Here is a 16,105-nt window from a genome sequence, read left to right on the forward strand (position 1 = left end):
CTGGATACCATATAATTATTTATTCATTCTAGTCACTGACTTTGCCCTTCAAATATATATAGAATATAAGTAATAGGGCTAACTTTGAAATAACTAGATTAGAATATGCATCAAAATTAATGGTGTCTCCTTCAGCATCATCACCTAGGAAGATTGTCCAGCTTATTTTTCCCTGATTCCCCGCATATTTAGAATATTTTGGGGATTGTTCTTTGGGAATTTCCTCCAGAAACTTCTGAGCCTCCTTTAATATATCAGTACTTATCAGACACAAAAGAACTTTAGATCATCCTGTCTCTTACCTAAAAAAGCTTACCCTCCACAACATATTCAACAACAGATCATCTAATCCTTTGTAAATAACTCCCGAAGACTGTATGTTTGTTTGTTTGTTTGTGTGTGTGTGTGTGTGTGTGTGTGTGTGTGTGTGTGTGTGTGCATAGAGTGGGAAGACTTGATTATTACCTACCAGGTTTCCCTTCTATTCTCCTTTTGGTAGCTCTGATGATAAAGAAATGTCTTCTTATTTAGGCTAAATTGACTTCTTCATAATTTCTATTCCATGATCCTAATTCTTCTTTTTTATAGTCAAACAAAATTATGTCCAAAGTTTCTTCAATATGACTGCTATTGAATTCAGTCATTATGTCTTTCTCTAGGTCTTCTCTTCTGCTGATGATTCTTCAGGATAATTCCAACAATCAATCCTCATGTGCCATGATCTCAAAGTCCTTTATTGTTTTTGTTCTTTTCTGGACATTTTACAATTTATTGAGGTCAGTTTACAAATGTAACATCCAGAATGAAAAATCTTAACACTGGTGGGCTCTCACCAGAGCTGAGGGAAGTAGGACTATCATATTACTGGGCCTGGACACTGTGCCTTTTTTAATGCAGCTTTCTCTGCATGAGCTCTGTGATCTCATCAATATGGATACTACTTATATTGACTCATGACACAACACATTCATTTGATCTCATTCTGTATAATTACTGTTCAAGTCACTTCATGAATCCCCCACATGGAATCCACTTAATATGCCTACATTTTATATTATCCAGGATACCGGAACATTTTTTGTTTTTTCTGACTGTGTTTCCTCTATCTTTTGGTATTTGGCCTAGCTCCTTTAGTAGAGAGAATAAACTTCTGAAGTCATAATAGATAAGTCAAATTTTCAAATTATATCTTTGAAAATTATGGATTATATAAACTTGAGCAAGTCAATTACCATTTCTCAATCTTAGTTTCCTCATCTGCAAAATGGGAATAAAAACATAAGATTATTTTATAGTTCAAATGAAATAATATAGATGAAGGTGAAGTGTTTTATAAAATTTACAGAGCTATATGTATAACTGTTTGACATATCCTTATGATAAGATTTTTTAAACAAGGCAATGGGGTTAAATGATTTGTCCAAGGTCACACAGTTAAGTACTTATTAAGTGACTGAGGTCAGATTTGACTCCTCTGGACTCCAGGGCCTACTCTTTATCTATTGCACCATCTAAGCTGTCCCAATAAGTTTTATGCTAGTAAAGAATTACAGATAAATACAACAAATATAATTGATCCATTATCATTTGATTCCAATATTCCAATCCAGATCAGTGACTCTTCTAACTCCTCAGACTTAGGTTAAAACAAACTCATGGCTCTTTCCAAAAAGAAAATTCATCTTCCAAGGATAAAGCCTCTCCATCTTTGTGGAGAGATCAAGCATTTTCTATAGATTCTTAAGACAAAATTCAAAGGTGAGTTTCCAACATATTTGAATGATGACAGCATGAATGGACTAGGTACACAGTGATGTTGATTTTTACAAATATCAAAGGTCCATGTTCTTTTACCTGTGCAACTGATGTGAAGAAACTGATTTCAGGAGGACTAAGTCAAATAATTTCCTAGAACCAAAGTTTTTTTTTTTTATTTGGAAGTGAAAGAAATTAGGCAAAAGATAGATCTAAAGAAGGTATTATCACTTATATCTGTCATCTAGGAGCAGGATGAAATTATATGAATTCATAACTTTTAGACCTTCCTAACTGGTTAATTATTCAGATGTTTGTATTTCTGCCTATAGTATCAAATAGTCATCCCTTTTCAGAACTATATCTGTCTACTCCCTACATTATACTTAAATATTGTAAGGGAAAAATTTAAATTCATGCCCTTACATTTGTCAGGTTCAATATAATGCCATAGAAATCAGGAACTTTTAAAATAATTCCACCTGTTTTGTTATCAAAACTGGTGCACATATCCCTGTAATATAATCACTAAAAGAACTATTGATTTTACTTTTGCAACATATCCAAAGTAGACCACTTCTTTTCTCTGGTGATTCTACCTAGTGTAGATTCTCATCATCTCATACTTGGATAATTGTACCAGTCTTGTTGGGGCTGCTAGCCTCAGTTTCTCTTTACTCTTTTGTTTTGCAAGGCAATGGGGTTAAGTGGCTTGCCCAAGTCCACAAAGCTAGGTAATTATTAAGTGTCTGAGGCTGTATTTGAACTCAGGTACTCTTGACTGCAGGGCCAGTGTTCTATTTACTGTGCCATTTAGTCGTACCTTTGCTTTACTCTTAATTCATCTACTCAATCACTAAAATACTTTCCTAAAATGTTGGGCCAACCATGTTACTCCACTCCATATTCAATATACTCCTACCTTCCCTTGTCTTATAGCTTACTATTTACCAAACACTCTTTCAATACTGTGAAATTGCCCTCCTGGCTATTCTATAAACAAGGGCAATCCATCTCTTGACTTCACAAATTTTCTCTGACTGACCCTGTGACTTGAAAGCTCTCATTCTCATTTCCTCTGGTTTCCTTGAAGTCCCAAATAATATCTCATTTTCCACTGGAAATCATTTGCAGCCCTGCCTAATTCTTCTGCCTTCCTTTTTTTAAGTATTTCCTATTTATCCTGAATATAGCATGTTTGTGTCTGTCTGTGTGTGTGTGTGTGTGTGTAATTCTGTCTCCATTACAACATGAGTTTTTATATACATGTAAATTTATATGTATATATATGCCTATATTTATAAATGACAATTAATGAAAAGCAGATTATTAAATACCAAATAATCCCATTTATCTTAATATTAAGTAGGAAGGAAGCAGAGACATTACATATATTAGAATGAACCAGAAAAGTCAAGGGATTTCCCCATTGAATGAGATCTTAGAGAAAGGTTAGAAAGGAGGAAAAAACAAGGGAGAGAGAGAGAGGGGGGGGGGGGGGAGGGAGAGGGAGAGAGAGAGAGAGAGAGAGAGAGAGAGAGAGAGAGAGAGAGAGATTGATTTACCTTGGACCCAGAGGTTTTTCTTCTCCCTCCAGGGTACTTCCTTCCCCAAGAAACATACATATCTTCTCTCAAAGTCAAAATCACAAAAAAGAAATCTGTTCTCCAAAGTTCTTACCAATTCTACTCCTCAAGGGACAGAGAAGTGGAGCGTCATTTTCTCAATCAATAAATTGAGGATTATGATAGTGCCTAGGCATGAACCTTGAATTATGTTCATTTAATTAAAAGTAAAATAAAACACATCACTGACAGTTGTGCCTTATATAGGATCTGCTACTCCAGAAGATCTGAGGTAATACTTTTTTGTTGTAGCAAAAAAAAAATGGAAACTTAAACATGGGGAAAATACATGTACTCATCAATTGGGGAAGAATTGAACTAGCCATATGTGACAGAATATTTCTACACCTTAGGTGATCAAGAAGCATCAAAGCCTAGGTCACAATGTGTAATTTGACAGATAAGAGAGTAAAGATAGTATTTAGTCCAACCCTTTTATTTTGTAATTAAGAAATTGAGGTCCTTGCTGAATTACATACAGGTAGTGACAAAAGGAACTTGAACCAACTCCAAATTCAATATTATTGTTACGTGTCAATGGGTCTGAGTCCTAAATTCTGAACAAAAACAACAACACAAAAAAACTATGTGACTTTCAGTGAGCAAGACATTTTATTTCTCTTGGCCTCACTTTCCTTATATGTAAGCTGCAAGAACTAGGCTACTAGAATGCATAGTATAACCTTCAGGGTTATACTATGGCCAGTCCCATACTGTCAAATAATTATTGCCTGATGGTTGGACATATATGTTGTTTCAATATTCAAAATTGTCCAGTTTCCAATTTCAATTATTTACATATATTAAATTATGTTAATGTGTCTTTTGAGCTAATGGTGTGAAGCTCTGTTGATAATTTATCAAGGAAGTAAATCAAAGAGGTTTTTTAAAATGTGCTCAGTACAACTCATGAATCACCCAGGAAGTCTTTTACAGCTCTTCACTGTTCACTGATGTTTAGCTTGATAAGCATTACATTTCATTAATTCAGACTCTCTCCAATGTCTTGGGTGTGGTGGGCTTAGAGGAAAGATATTAGAGGCCTTCCCAAAAAGGAAGTAGATGAAAAAAATTTAGTCTTCATTATGTTTCAATTGCTCCCTTCCACTTAAACTCTGGCTCCAGGTTTCTTCATTATCCTCTTACCAGTAATTAAGTTACCTAGGGATTATCAAGAAATAATGAAATGATATTGTGAAGAAAATTAGTTTAGACTATAAAACATTTGATAAAATTATTGTGAGAACAAAAAGAAAAAAAAAAACAGGAACAGCTTATAAGACAGGTTTAAACATCTTGAGATTCCACAAGTATCTTCCTTGAGGAGCAAATCATTTCTCCAAGGAGTAAAATGAAATCAGAAAAAAACATACTTCTTGTTTGCTCTCTTCTAAGTTCTTGGGTTTCAATGCATATAGACATGCTTACATAACTTTTGCTGTGCCAGATGAGTGTGAGTGTATGTGTATGTGTGTGTGTGTGTGTGTGTATGTGTGTGTATGTGTGTGTGTGTGTGTGTGTGTGTGTGTGTGTGTGTTTGATGAGGAGTGTGGAAATTCCTGAAAATAGAAATCTTAGAAGTTATCTTTATTGTCCACATCACCAATTTCTTCTTGAATTAGAACCAATAAAGAGTATCCTAGGAGATCATCAAAGTAGGTGAAAAAATTCCAAATTCTCCAGATGTTCTCCACAAACAAGACAAAAATAGGACTACAGGATGACTATTGATCAGTGAAAATAGATAAGATTGGGTGCAGAATGGTGGTCCTCCTCAGACAGTTCGAGAATATACAAAGAGAGATCCAAGGACAGAGGTTCATCTAGAGATAAGTGTAAATACCTCCAGATTAAAATCTCAGAAATAGCAAGAAGTTACCTCTGTGGTAGTTGAGTTGGGGGGGGGTAGTCTCAGTCCCAGGAATTCTTACCTCTCTATCAGAGTGAGGAGTGGGTGTTTGAGAAGGAAAGGATAAGGGAGCCTCTGCTGATAAAGGATGACAGGCCAAGCTGTGCTGCCCAATTGTGGTCCCAGATAAGAAAGAACCAGCAAACACTTGTAGAGGGCAAATGCAGTGGGTGTTTCAACAACTCTGTTGGTTATTGGGCCCTTAAAGGAGAAGTGAATTCTTGGACTTGGTTCTAGATCAGAGAGAGAGAGAGAACTGAAAGTTAATACAGATAGGAAGGTTAATAGGTAGTAAGGTCATTTCTAGCATTTTTTGCTGAGAGGCCATAGGGTTGGCTTCAATAGGGAAAGGAATTCAGAGGTTGGGCCTGGGACAAAGCGCAAAAAAATAACAATAAGAAGGACCTGAAGCTAGAGTCACTATTGCCCATACACTAGGACAAGAGGTGACTATGACAATATACAAAAGTAAAATAAAATTAAATTAAATTAAAATGAAAAAAATAGAGTAGGCAAAGAAGAAAGAACACAATCATAGGCAGTTACTAAGGGAATAGAGAAGAGTGGGGGTTTTGTTTTCAGAGGAAGAAACTAAAGCAAAAAGACAAAAGACTCTCCCACTCCAAAGAGTAAGGTCAAATGGTTATCTATCCTAAAAGAAATTATAGATGAACTCATAAAAAAATGTTAAAAATAAAATAAGAGAGATTGAGAAAAAAATTAGTAAGAAAAATAAAAAATCCAAGATTATTTTATTATTTTATTTCTTTATTTTCATCCATATGCACATGTATATTTTTAAGTTACAAAATTTCCTTCCACCCTCCATTCCCATGCCCCATGCTCAGCAGTGAAAACCTGTCAGGTGTAGCATTATACATACATATTTTTGATAAACATGTTTACAGTTTAGTTATTTTCAGTATGAGGAATTAGGATTAAGGGAAAGAGATAATAGGTGATTTTTTATAAAGTGTTCATCAGATTCTGAAGAGTTTTTTGGTGTTTATTTTGTTTTATTTTTCTTCCTCTAAATGGGGATAACTAGCTAATGTCCATAGCTAGGGTAATACAGGTGTCCTAGGTCCCTGAACAGCTGAGAAGAGCTGCTTTCATCAAAGTTGATCATCTCACAATGTTGTTGTTAATGTGTACATTATTCTCTTGGTTCTATCCCCTTGGCTCAGCATTAGGTCTTGTATGTCATTCTATGGTTCTCTATAGTTTGACCATTTTTAGTTTCTTATAGAAAAAAAAATAATATTCCATGGTGCTCATAATGTTTTGGCTGAATAATGAAACAGAATATAATGAAAAAATAGAAGAGAATCTGAAAAAAAATCTCATAAGAAAAATAATCAATCTGTATAATAGATCAGAAAGAGAAAATATAAGAATAATTGAACTCCTGAAAATCAATGAAGAAAAAAGAATCTTTACATGGGAATATGAGAGATAATTAAATAAAATGGTCCTAAAATGTTAAAACAAGAAGGGAAAGTAGAAAGGAAAAACTTCACCAATCATCACCTGAAAGAGTTCCTAAGAGGAAAACTTAAAGGAAAATCATAGTCAAATTCCCAAATCTTCAGGTTAAGGAGACAATGTTACAAGAAACAAGAAAAAAAAAATTCTCATATTCCAGGACCATGATTAGAATTACAAAACACCTATAAATTACTTCATTAAAATTCTGCAGGTCTTGAAATATTAAATATCCAAGAGCAAAAGAAGTGAAGTTGTAGGTAAAATATCATACCCAGGAAAGTTAAGTAAAATTCTGGATGAAAAAAGGACATTCGATGAATTGACAGACTTTCAGGGTTTTGTTGTAAAAAGAACTGACATTCTAAAATTTGACAGACTAGATCCAAAAGAATTGTAAGTTAATCATTAAAGACTAAATACAAAGACCTCAATAAGGACAATTTTTACAATTTATATAGGAAATGTGAAATATGGATATGTAAAATATATGTTTAATATACAATCATTAGTAATTAGATAGTTTAAAAGAAAGATTGATGTAGAGCTGAATAGTATGATTCAAAAAAGTGGTATAGGAAAAGATAAAAATAAATAACTTCATATAAATGATATATGAGAGGAAGAATTGATGCAGAAGAACTAGATGGGGAAGAAAGGGTGATAATTGTGGAAAGCTACTGTTATTGAGAATGGGTTAAAGAGGGACCAATACATATATAAATATGTTCCCTCTTTAACCTATATATGTTTTTGTATAATACATATATTTGTATATTTGTATAATATATATAGTCTAAATTCAGAAACAAATAAGAGGATAAGGGGAGAGAGAGGGGATATTGAGTTAGAGGATGAAAGAATAGGATAAGGGAGGTTATAGAAGGATGTATAGTTAAATGAAAATGGGAGGTCATAGAAGAGTATATAAGGGAGAGATTTTTGGAAGGGGTATGTTAAGTAATAGGAGGGCAAAGTAGCAGATATAAATAAATAAATAAAGAAGAAGAGTATTGTTGCTTTCATGAGATGTTATAATGTAAAGATCAGGAGTAGAGTTTAATATGTAAAAAACATAGGTAGCAATCATAATAGAAAAAAGCTAACACTAAAATAAATTTATTCAAAAGAGAAAAATAAGGACATTATACTATGCCAGTCATATTAATCAGTATTGTTTTAAGCTCTTTAAAATAACTGGATAGTAAAATGTAGGAATATTACTGTGGTGAGGAAATGATGAGCTAGGGCATTTGGAAAAGTTGGGATAGATTTGAACCTAAGAAAAAAGATGTTAAACACTTTCTGAGAAACATGGGATAAGTGAAAGTGAGCATAATACAAACTCGCACATATGTATATGAATCTTTATGTGTATACATGTATATGTATGAGTGATTATAGACATCTAAAATATTAATGTGTATATTTATACATATATGTTTATATATGTATATATAGGAGTGTGTGTAAAGGTATATGTGTTATGTACAAATGTATATGCATGTACAAATCACAAAAAGTAAAAATTCAGATATGTTTTTAAATCTTTTTCTTGATGAATAAATCAGTTCCAAAATTATCAATTGAAATGATAGCCAATTCTGTATATTCTACCCTAAGAAATGTTCTAGGTTCCAGTTGTGTTTTGTTTTGTACTTATTGGACATCTGTGATTGGATACTTCAAAGACTTCTCACATTCAAAATATAAAAATATTATCTCTTTTCCTCAAGCATAAATCTCATAAAAAATTCTATTTCTACTCAGCACAGCACTATCATTTTACGTCACATAGTTTGACAAGGTCAGACTCTTCCTGACTCCTTTTTTTGCTCATAACCTAATAAGCTGCCAATTCATATTGACTCTCCTCCTACAACCCATCTGGATTCCATACCATTCTCTCCTCTTTCTCTCTTCTCTTTCATTCAATCCCTTAATACCTCTCTCCTATTTTATTACAATATTCCCTTTTCCAGTAGTACTTTCTGCATATCTCTTTTCCAATCTGACTTCTATATGTTGAAGAATTAATTTTTCTAAATAAGGAAGCTGAACTTGTCACTTCTCAAGAAACTTCAGTATCTTTTTTTTTCTACTTCTAGGATGAAATGCAAAGTTCTTATTTCTGCAATTTGGCAGTCCAATATTCTGTGGCTCTATGGTTTCTTTTCCTGAGTTATTGTGCATCATTTCCCTATCCACACTCTGAGCACTGTGCATTCCAGTCAACTGACTTCAGTATCCTATCTTCTGTTTCAGGTTTGACATAGGTTATCTCTCAGAACTGGAATGTTCTCCATCTATCTCTTAGTTGAGCTTCCTTTAAGCTTCAGCTTAGGCACCACTAATGAATGCCTTCCTTCAGTGTTTTTCATTTTGCCTTTGTAATCTTCCTGCATTAATAAATGATTCATTAACTTGAATTGGAATTTTCAGCAGCATAGGCTCATACAGATATACCTAAATATACTCCACATTATCTTTTTTTAATTTTATTTTTAATGTATGGAATAAAACAAAAATTCATAAAATAGTACAATAAAAAGATGTTTGTATATGTGTCCACACCACCACATCATCTTGTACATGATATTCAGCAAACTTGGATGTAACCTCTTAGGACTGTTAGAATCTCCAGTGGAAAATTTTCTGCCTTACTAAAGCACCTGCTTTGATGGGAGAAGGCAGTTTCTTAAACTGTTAGTATGCTAATGTTATTTGTCAAAAGAAATTCAACTCCCTCCAGGAGGGTTTGGTCATGCCCTGATCCTTTTGTGTGAATTGAAGACAGTTGGCTTTACTCTTCTGTGGTTCTTGTGATTGATTGTTTTTTCTGTTTTTTGACAGGGCTCCACTGGAAGGAGGAACAAACTCTGCAGCCAAATTGCTAACAATGTAATTATGATTTTATGATTGCACCGGGTCTGCAGATCTATAGCTCAGTTTTCTATTAGCACATTACTTAAGTGAGACAGTGTGAAAACAATTGAGTCTGGGATGGGGACTGAATATCCACCTGAATTTTGTAGTGTTTGATTTGTTACATTCCAAATTTCAAAGCAAAATTGAACTAACGAAAGGGTTAGATATTTTACCTTTAGCAAGTATCTGTATTTCAACTTAGCTAGTGTTGGCATCCACTGAAATAAGAACCCCTGCCTTTTATTAATATTAACAAGGTAGGCATGCTTTCACCAAGAGGTAAATATACATATTAGTGTTAAGAACCCAAGTAGGATTCAGTGGCAATTTCATACAGGCTACAATTATGCCTTTTTATGTCAAAAATGCCCTTAAAGAAAAATTAGGAAATTTTTCAATAATTTCTCTTAGAAAGCTAGTCACATTTTTTCTCTATATGTGGCCTGATAGTTATATGAGAATAAAAAAATATTCACATTATAAATATATATATATATATATATATATAATCCATACATATACATATAATCTGTGCATATATGTGTGTATGTATGTGTGTTTAGGTATCACATGACTACTTCTAATGAAAAGTTGAGGAGAGGGAGAGGAAAAAAGAGAACAATGAAACAAATGAGAAGAACAAAAATATCTCTCCTCAAACTCCAGGGTATGGAATATGCTCACTCTCACTTCACCTCCACCTCTATGAGTTTCTTGTTCCTTGAAAACACTTAAATAATACATTCTGCTTCTCTGTCTCTGTCTCTCTGTCTCTCTCTCTCTCTCTTCCATTCTTGTTTGTTCTTTCTTTTTCTTTTTTCTTCCTTTCTAATTCTTTTTGTAAATGAACTTCTTTGCCAGCCTAGTAAAACTTAACAATCCATTTTATAGAAATAAATGCATAAAATAAAATACATAAGAATGAAAAAGTAATAAATTTTATTGAAACATAATCACAATATCAAACAATGGTCCTTCTTAGAAGTTAACAACTCTTGTTATAAAGCCTTTGCTTATCCTCCTAACCATAACCCCTTCTCACAGCATATCCTGTATTTATTTTCCTTTATTATATATACAAATTATCTATTTATATTGTCTTATATGTTAAAACATAAGTTCCTTGAAGTTAGAAACTATTTTTTCCTCCTTCCCCCTAGTATTCAATACATGAATCAGCAAATGGTAAGCACTTTTTTGCTTGTTGATTGACTGCGTAAATTAGCTTGACCAGATGGTACAGTAAGAACCAGTCATCTGCATCTGCCATGGCTAGAAGCTGAGAATTTGAGCCAAGAGAAATTGATTCTTAGGGACTAGTTCTGCTTTACTGACCCATGACACTGTCATTCTTTTCATCTCTTCCTTTCTCAGTGACCAACATGCTTAGGGTTAATATGTGACTCAACCTGAAAACGGTTCCCCATCCCCGCAAAAAATGATCTGTTGTTTATAGTGGAGGATAGAAGCAAATAAAAAGATACAAACTGGTATTGTCAGGATTACTGGTGGTTATATTTGAATCATGGTGTGTGTAGTGTTCTTGCAAACCTCAAAAAGAAGTCTCTTATTACTTGATCAGAATATCAAAATATGCACATTGGAAGATATCTACCTATACTTAAGGGGTTATAAAATTTGGAAAATATTATCAAGATCATCTAGCCCAGTTCCTTCATTGCATATATTTGGAAGTTGAGACTTAGATTGAACAGAAAAATTTTCCCAAATGATACAACTATATAGAAGCATATCAGGAATTAAAATTTGGCTTTGGAATTCCATGTTCTCATTATTTAGCTTAGTCATGTTTGCTATAGTTTTTCTTTAAAAATAGAGTCTGCTGCTGACTGGCAGACTAAATCCAGAATACTGAGTTTTCTTCAAAGATCATGTTATTGCTCCCTGATTTTACCTGAGGAATATTATATATCTTTCATCAGCATTGCAATCAAACTGCTAGTTGACCATTTCTGCTCTCATCTTTGAGTACTGGTATTCTGACTCTATGGTTCTACTCACAATCTAACAAACATATTATGGGCTTGCCCCCCCCCCATCATCTAATCTACCAAATCACCTTATGTCCAGTATAGATTTTCTGTTATACTTTTTAATAGGATAGGAAAAATACTAATTATTTTCTTCACTTTTCCAGTCCCTTGCCCTAAACCCCCCCCTTTACTACTGTTATTTTTTTTGATAAGGTAGTGGGGTTAAATGACTTGGCCAAGGGCACATAGCTAGGTAATTATTAAGTGTCTGAGGCCAGATTTGAACTCAGGTACTCCTGACTCCAGGGTCAGTGCTCTATCCACTGTGCCACCTAACTGCCCCTACACTTATGGTTTTGCTGAAAATTGAGTAAACATAACATTAAAAGGAGAAAAAAACCATGATTTTTTAAAAAGGAAAAAATGCTAAAATAGTTTGCCTCTTTTTAATTGGAAATTACACAAAGTTATGCAAACATCATATATTCTAAAAACATAATTATAATTGTAACTTCATATGTTGAAAGATTTAGAAATTGTCACTGTGTTTATAAGATCCTCAACTGGAAAGAACCCCAAAGATAATGCCATCCATCCTCCTCCTTTGACAGATGAGAAAACTATGAACAGTTTACAAGGAAGTAAATAACTGAATGTCACATAAGGAATATATGATAGAACCAGGATTTAGACTTCTTTTTCTAAATTTGTGTTTTTTTTCTTTCTGTTTCCCCACCACCACCATGTCAGGATTCCTTCTTGAAATGGATTAGATTAAGTGATATGGAAACACTAGTTACAGTTGATTTCATTTTCTGATTTCATGGTATAAACAGAAATTTCCCCTTCCAAGAACAGTAAATGAGAGAAAAAATTAAAACACATATGCACCATTATAATTATATATACATATATATATATATATATATATATATGTGAAAGCATATACTTAATATTATTTCAGGATTATCTGATAAATTGCTTTATCATTTGACTATAAAAATCATAAATCTAAAACTATTAGATGTTTTATCTTATCTATTTTGGGAAATTTTCTAATTCATTTCTTCTTCTTCTTCAAATACATATCACTATTCCTTTGCATTTTTTTCTGATTCCTTTCTCGGCTACTAATGTCTGAAAATAACATACTCCTTAATATTTGGCTTCAGACCTCCTTTTTGAATTTAAACATTTTAGGGTCATTAAAAATTAGATTGTCTGGGTAGTAAACTACCTGAACCCTGTGCTTCTCAATCTGGGGTTCTTTAATACATTTTAAATTATTTTTATGATAGCATTTCAATATAATTTGTTTTGTTACAATATTATATATTCAATATTATGGAATTTCAATATTTTTCAGTTGGCTAGCTTAGTTTTCATCAACTGTAGGGCTCCATGACACCAAAAAATTCAAGACCATCTGATTCATACTTAGATTCACTCCATTCATTGAATTGCATTTTGTACTCCTTTAACTCTATTTTGATCCCTCATATATGCAAAAGACTCACAAAAGAGGTCTAACCATAACTCTTTGTAGATGAATTGGTTCAAACTGAAATATAAGACCTTACTAGCTGACAAAAATGTTTGGGAAACCTGGACAATAGTATGGAAAAAACTAGCCATAGATCAACATCTAATGCCCTATACCAAAATAAGGTCAAAATGGGTACAGGATTTATACTAAAAAAGCAATACCAAAGATAAATTAATATACCAAGAATTCTCTATTTATTTATTTGATCTATGGAGCAGGGATTAATTTATGACCAAACAAAAATTAGAGCACATTATAAACTGCAAAATGAATGATTTTGACTATATTAAATTAAAAATTGTTTGCACTAATGAAATCAATGCTGCCACAATTAGCAGGAAAGCAAAGCGGGCGGCTAGGTGGTGCAGTGAATAGACCACTAGCCCTGGAGTCAGGAGTGCCTGAGTTCAAATATGGTCTCAGACACTTAATATTACCTAGCTGTGTGGCCTTGGGTAAGTCACTTAACCCTATTGCCTTGCAAAAACCTAAAAATTGAAGGAAAGCAAAAAGCTGGGAAACAATCTTTACAACCAGGAGTTCTGATAAGGTTCTTATTTCTAAAATATAGAGGGAATTGTATCAAATTTATAAGATCACAAGTCATTCCCAAATCAATAAATGGTCAAAGGATATGAACAGAGAGTTTTCAAATGATATATATGTATATAATCATATGAAAAAATGCTCCAAATCACTATTGATTAGAGGAATGCCAATTAAAACAACAATGAGGTATCATCTCACACTTACACGATTAGCCAAGATAAGAAAAAGAAAGATGATCAATGATGAAGAGGTTTTGGGAGGATTGAGTTTTTGATACATTGCTGGTTGAGTTGTGAATGGATCCAAATTTTCTAGAGAGCAAAATGGAACTAGGCAAAAAGAGCAAGAAAACTGTTCATACTCTTTGACCTAGCAATTCCAATTCAAAATCTATATCCAGAAGGAATTACAAAAAATGGGAAAAGTTCTACATGTTTCAAAATATTCATAGCAGCTGTTTTTGTAGTGGCAAAGAATTGAGGGAATGTCTATCAACTGGGGAATGGCTAAACAAGTTGTGGTACATGAATACCATGTAATATTATTTTTCTATAAGAAACCACAAATGGTCGAACTCTAGAGAATCATGGAATGACTTATGGGATTTGATGCTGAGTGAAGGGAGTAGAACCAAGAGACTAATGTACCCATCATCAACAACATTTTGACATGAACAACCTTGATGGAATCAGCTCCTCTTGACAGTCCAGGTTGCTAGTACAACTTCATTTGGCTGGTTATGGACTATATTTTCCCAACCAGATGAAGAGAAACAAAACAAAACAAAACACAGTAAAAAAAAAAAAAAGACCTTTCAGGGGTGGCTAGGTGGCGCAGTGTATAAAGCACCAGCCCTGGAGTCAGGAGTACCTGGTTCAAATCCAGTCTCAGACATTTAATAATTACCTAGCTGTGTGACCTTGGGCAAGCCACTTAACCCTATTTGCCTTGCAAAAACCTAAAAAAAAGCCCCAATAAAAACAAAAAATCTTTCAAATCTGATGAACACTATAAAAATTATCTCTTCTGTATCTATTTCCTTTAATCCTAATTCCTCATGCCAAAAATTATTAATTTGTAAATATATTTAACTAAATATATACAATGCTAACCTGATTGTTACCTGCTGAGGGCAGAGGAGGTGGGAAAGGAGGGAAATTTTGTAGCTTGGAAATATTCATGTACAATTGGATGAAAATTAATAAATAAATTTTAAAATTAGAAAAGCAAACAATATGTTGACAGTATAAATGATCTATTGGATTTATATTTTTTGAAAAATAATATTTGCCCATTACATTTTAATCTGATTCAGAGTTCCTGGTTTTTAGCTATTAATTATCTTTCCTGTATAGATCAATTGAATCTTTATATAAGGAGTTCTAACTTCAACCTCAGAGTTTTAATATTTTTAAATGATTCCTAGAAAATGTCATTTGAATATTTCAGTGATTCCTCAAACTCAATATGCATAAAACTGAATTCATTTTTCTAGGTCTACCACATATGATACTCATCAGAAACTTTGGCTCCATTTTAACTATGACCATTCCCCAAATCACTCAAGTGACTAAAAAGTACATATAACATTTGATTCCTCTTAATTCAGGTTTGCTCTGTCTAAGCAATCACTAAATCCTATCAATGTTCTCTTTACTGTGGCTATCACATCTCTTTTGGTCCCTATAGTCACTACTAGAGTTAAGGCTATCTTTATCCCTTATCAGATATATTAAATTCTTTCATGTTTTCCTCTATTGTAATGCTATCTCTCTTCCAGGCCATTTTTTCATACAATTTCAGATTAAATTTCCTAAGTATAGGTTTGACCATGACCATGTCTCTGATCAAAAATTTTTAATGAAGCTAGCCCCAGAAGAAAAGTTTCAAATCCTTAGCCTAAGTATTCAAGGCAATCCATAATCAGATCCTAAACTGTATTGCCAGTCACATTTTCTGTTGCTCATTTTCAGGAAGTCATCATCATCCATGTATGTGAGTATTCTCTACATTGCAAGGTTTCAACCCATTCATGCCTGCCCATCCTCTATCTGTTATTAAGAAACTATGAAAAATGTACTCAACTTGTCAGACACTTTTCTGGATTTATCCTTAAATGCTGAGATTTCCAGTGGAACCTTTAAATTACATACATTATCTTTCACTTTTATGTGACAAAAAAACAGCCTTTACTGTTTTTGATACATTTTATTTGTGGCATCCCTTACGTAGAATCTCCTTAGAAATTTCTTTATAACATTTTGCAGCCTTCTAACTCCCTTGCACACTTTTCCATTGCATTCAGATGAATTTA

This window comes from Macrotis lagotis, chromosome 3 (genome assembly GCF_037893015.1).
Source record: "Macrotis lagotis isolate mMagLag1 chromosome 3, bilby.v1.9.chrom.fasta, whole genome shotgun sequence".
Classification (NCBI taxonomy): Eukaryota; Metazoa; Chordata; class Mammalia; order Peramelemorphia; family Peramelidae; genus Macrotis; species Macrotis lagotis.